Source organism: Rattus norvegicus, chromosome X (genome assembly GCF_036323735.1).
Source record: "Rattus norvegicus strain BN/NHsdMcwi chromosome X, GRCr8, whole genome shotgun sequence".
NCBI classification, from domain to species: domain Eukaryota; kingdom Metazoa; phylum Chordata; class Mammalia; order Rodentia; family Muridae; genus Rattus; species Rattus norvegicus.
In genome coordinates, this window is record NC_086039.1 from 19344933 (window position 1) to 19350106 (window position 5174).

Consider the following 5174-nt stretch of genomic DNA (forward strand, 5'->3'; position numbering starts at 1 on the left):
CAGAATGGATACAAAGGCACACTCATAATTAAAGTACTACAGAGAAAACACTGACACACTCTTTTCATCCATGTGGTCTCAGGACAGCTTGTCTAGGAAGGAGGTGATATTATTCTCTATATTTTCCTATTAAGAAATCATTGAAATGCCAAGCAACCAGAGCTTCCAGGGACTAAGCCACTACCCAAAGACTATACATGGACTGACTCTGGACTCTGACCTCATAGGTAGCAATGAATATCCTAGTAAGAGCACCAGTGGAAGGGGAAGCCCAGGGGTTGGGGATTTAGCTCAGTGGTAGAGCGCTTGCCTAGCAAGTGCAAGGCCTGGGTTCGGTCCTCAGCTCAAAAAAAAAAAAAAAAAATGGGAAGGGGAAGCCCTTGATCCTGCCAAGACTGAACACCCAGTGGACGTGATGTTGGGGGGAGGGCGGTAATGGGGGGAGGATGGGGAGGGGAACACCCATATAGAAGGGGAAGGGGAGGGGGAGGGGCTAGGGGAATGTTGGCCAGAACCGGGAAAGGAAATAACAATCTAAATAAGAAATACTCAAGTTAATAAAGATTTAAAAAAAAAGAAATCATTGAAAACAACTTTCTGGTATGGAGCAAGCACTGACTACATGTGCCTTCAAGAAATGAGTGGGGAGGAGGGTAGAGAGCTGGTTGAACAGTTACAAGCACTAACTGATCTTCCATGGGATCTGAGTTCAATTCCCAGCACCCACATGGTGACCACTATCAGTCATTCCAGTTCCAGAGTATCCAATCCCCTCTTCTGACTTCCATAGGGTGAAATGCATGTGGTGCACAGATGTATGCAGGCAAAACACCATACACATAAAATAACAATAATATGCAAAAATAAAATAAAAGTAAGCCTATCTTGCTTTTAATAAGAGAAAGAAATGGGTCCCCAGCTCCGAAAAAAAAAAATAAGAGAAAGAAATGGACGGAAGGCAGGTGCATCCCTTTAAGTCAGGTGGATCTCCGAGTCTCAGAGTTCTAGGCCTGCCTGGTCTACATAGAGAGTTTCAGGACAGACAGAGTCCCAAAGGAAGGAGGGAAGAAAGGAAGTAAGGAAAGAAAGAAAAGAAAAGGAAGGAAGGAAGAGAGAGAAGGAAAGCAAAGCAAAGTTTGAGATAGTGAGATGGCTCCGTTGGTATAGGCACTTATTTTCCAAATCAGATGACCTAAGTTCAGTCCTCAGAGATGTGATAGAAGGAGAGAACTAACTTCTGCAAGTTGTCCTCTGACTTCCACATGAATGCTATGGTGTACACACACACACACACACACACACACACACACACACAGATCTCTAAGAAAAGGGTTTTTCACTTAGTGTGAACTTTGAAATGATCAAGGTCAAAGGCAAATTCATGATAGAAATTGCCATTTTCTTAAGTCTGTAGGTTAACAGTATCAAACAGGCTGCGGTGGAAGGCTGCGTTTGAGAGTCCCAGTAAGCACAGGGATACAGCATGGACACTTTGAGTTTTGTCATTGGAGGAAATTAGAATAAAAAGTTAATTTTGTGTCAATAACTTTAGATGCTCTAGGAAGCAAATCATGATGGCCGCAGCAGTCTGTAAAAAAGGCACTGTAGCCTGCTGTGGCCGAATTACTGCTGTACCCATAGCTTCCATATCCAGTGCGTGTAGCCTCCTCCATGGTTGATGCCACCAAATCCTCCCTACCTCCCTCCTCACTCTTAGATGTTACCTCCTCAGCCCCAACCTCGGATGTTGGGAGTTGAGTTCACTTTATTATGCAAGGGACCTCCTATGCCAAAGCCAGGTTTGTGTGGCTTTGCAGCAAATTTGGGTCCACCTCAGACAGATACAGGGGTTCTTTTCTTTTTGTTGGCTTCAATAGCAAGAGGGGCATCAGGAAAAAGCTTTTCTAATGCGGCAAGTGCAGTATAAGCCTTTGCCACCTTTTTGTTTGAACCAGCACCTTGAAACTTCTGTCTGTCCACCACAACCTCTATAACAAACTGTTTCTCATGGTTGCCCCATCTTAGACATGAGCTCATATTTGAGGCCATGTCTCTTCTCATTACGTTCCATAATACAGTTCTTGCCATGCTTAGTCCAAATTGACCCCTGCTCAGTAGTGCCATCTGAAGGGAAGACAGACCTTTGGTTGGAGACTACTTCCACCACAGGGGGTGGAGCCATTACTGCTAGCTTCCCATCTGACTCCTCAACAGAGTCCTCCCCTTTGCTGGGGTCTGCCTTCAGGGCCTGTTGGCAAGCCCATGTCCTGTAATACCTTCGGGGCCACATGTAGCTTGGTGGTCTTTTTAGATGGTCCTGAGGCCTCGAAGGTACTGCCGTCTACCTGCATAGACATGGTGAAGATGGGAGCGTGAACAGGACCCGTCTGGGAGATCAGTTTGTACTGCAATCTTGGCTTCAGTTGCTTTAAACTCATCAGGGCCTTCACAGTGTGCGGAGGCTCAGCCTTCTCCTCTTCCTTCTGGATCTTCTTTTTCTTTTTGCTGGGAGAGTTCTCCTCCTCATCCTCTTCCATAGGGCGTTTCATGGGTGTGATGGCATAGGTGGTGCTGGGGGGTGGTGGTGGTGGTAGGATTTGAACAGTGTAGTCCACTGGGTTCTCATTCTTTGGTTTGTTGGGCATTTCGGAAGGCAGGGGGTCCATTCCCAGTAGTTTATGGAGTTGACCAAAGGCAGCAAGCAGCAGAGCATGCTGTGTACTCTGTGTGCTATCTTCCCGTTGCTGTCTGTCTAGATTCCCATTAGCATCAGTGGCTTCTTTTTCACAAGGGTCATAAATGCCAGAACCATCTGGTATTACGATGCCAGAAACCAAGCACTCCAGCACTCTCTGCAGGGATTCACCAGCACCCACTGGCCTATTGGCAGTGCCGATGGACTTCTCACACAGCAGCTCCAGAGGCCACCATCTGGGGAGACCTCAGGTGGGCACTCGGGTACACAAGTCCCTTAGGACACAGGTGACAATGTCACATGACTTTAGCCCATTGGCTCTGACCTGGAGTGGAACTACTTGGTGTGTAGGAGGGACGCCAAGGCAGCAAGGCATTTCTGCCTGTCCAGAAGTCTGGGGGATTGTTGACTGATGGTGTTTCTCCAGCTAATACTTTCTCCATTTCTTCTCTGACAACAGGGGAGGTCAGATGGATGGTCAAGGACAAGGGGGACGCTTTGGCTTTTTTTTTTATCATAATCGCAGCATCATCCACAGAGTGGAGTATTTCATATTTGTCTTCTGTTACAGTAGTGAGCTGGATGGCCAGTTTGTCTGCCATCTTGTCCAGAAGGGCAGTTGTGGGCTTCTCCTTACAGAGCAGAACCATCTCTAGGTCCAAATCTCTGTTGAGCAGAAGACCCTTGGCTACCAAGGTGACCGGCATCACACCCCCAGCCATGTGTTCCACCTTCTGTTCCCCAGCCCCTTCTTTGCTCTTATGATCTGGGGGCGTGGCCATATGCTCTGCTTCAGAGAGCTCGATGTTGTCTTTCTCCTGCTCATCCATCCAATCAGAGACAGCCTTGAGGGCCCGCTCAGTGTGGGCCACCATGTTCTGTACAGCCTCCAGCTCCTCTTGTGTTGGGTACACTGAAAAATGCTTTGCCATCACATGGCGATCATCATTCACAAAATAATTCTCATGAGACTCATTTTCCACTCCTTTTTTCTTGTAGTGTCTGAAAATCAGCCTTGGCTTATCTTTTCAAATTGTGACAGCTCTTTGGTGTTACTAATACTTCAACTACCCAGTCCTTCCTCCTCAGGCTCCGCCGCCCTCCTGCCACAAGCCTTCTGGAGTCTTCACAACCCCCTTCAAATGAAAAAAAAAAAGCCATGCAGTTTTCGCAGGGACTGCTTCAGTCATAACTGCAATGGTGAGAGGAGGAACTGGGGGCCGGGGGTGGGTAGGTGGGCATGCATCAATTAATAAAATGTAAATGGCATGTTTTCAACACTAGGGAAAATTCAATGTAGGTAAAGACATTTCATTTGCTTAAGAGCAAAGTGTTGGACTTCGACCCAAAAGTTATTTGCTTCAATATTGTGCTGGTTGGTCTAAATTGTCAGCTAGCCGACAAACTTCAGGATGAGTCTTCCAGGACCTTTCCAGAGATATTTAACCAGGGAGAGGAGACTCATTGTAAATGAGGGTGGCAACCTGCTATGGGCTGGGATCTTAAACTGAATAAATAATAAACAACAGAAATGCAAGCTGAGGAGCAGTGTTCATCTCCCACTGCATCATGACTTTGGAAGCAACGAGACCAACCACTGCATAAGCTGGTTGACTCATCTGAGAACCACTCTAGCTGCCTCACCTTCCCCACCACCGTGATTTGTAATTTCAAATCTGTGAGCCAAAATAAACATTCCTTTCCTTAAGTAGCCTCTAGTCCCATGTCAGATATTTAGCCACAGACATAAGAAAAGTAACTAAGCCTTCCTCTACTCAAAAAATAAACAGGCTGAGAAAGAAATTAGGAAAATGACACCCTTCACAATAGTCCCAAATAACATAAAATACCTCGGTGTGACTCTAACCAAGCAAGTAAAAGAATCTGTATGACAAGAACTCCAAGTCTCTGAAGAAAGAAATTGAAGAAGATCTCAGAAGATGGAAAGGTCTCCTATGCTCATGGATTAGAAGGATTAATATAGTAAAATGGCCATCTTGCCAAAAGCAATCTATAGATTCAATGCAATCCCCATCAAAATACCAATCCAATTCTTCAGAGAGTTAGACAGAACAATTTGCAAATTCATTTGGAATAACAAAAAACCCAGGATAGTGAAAACTATCCTCAACAAAAAAAGAAATTCTGGGGAAAATCACCATCCCTGACCTCAACCAGTATTACAGAGCAATAGTGATAAAAACTGTATGGGTTTGGTACAAGAGACAGGCAGGTAGATCAGTGGAATAGAATTGAAGACGCGGAAATGAACACACACAACTATGGTCACTTGATTTTTGGCAAAGAAGCTAAAATTATCCAGTGGGGAAAAGACTGCATTTTCAGCAAATGGTGCTGGTTCAACTGGAGGTCAGCATGTAGAAGAATATAAATTGATCCATTCTTATTACCATGTACAAAGCTTAAATCCAAGTGGATCAAGGAGCTCCACATCAAACTAAATACACTCAAACTAATA

General features: G+C 45.2%; 1 pseudogene; it reads right to left on the reverse strand.

Moving 5' to 3' along the window:
• Positions 1-1502: 1502 nt before the first annotated feature.
• Positions 1503-3646, reverse strand: Ilf3-ps1 (interleukin enhancer binding factor 3, pseudogene 1; annotated as a pseudogene).
• Positions 3647-5174: the final 1528 nt, after the last annotated feature.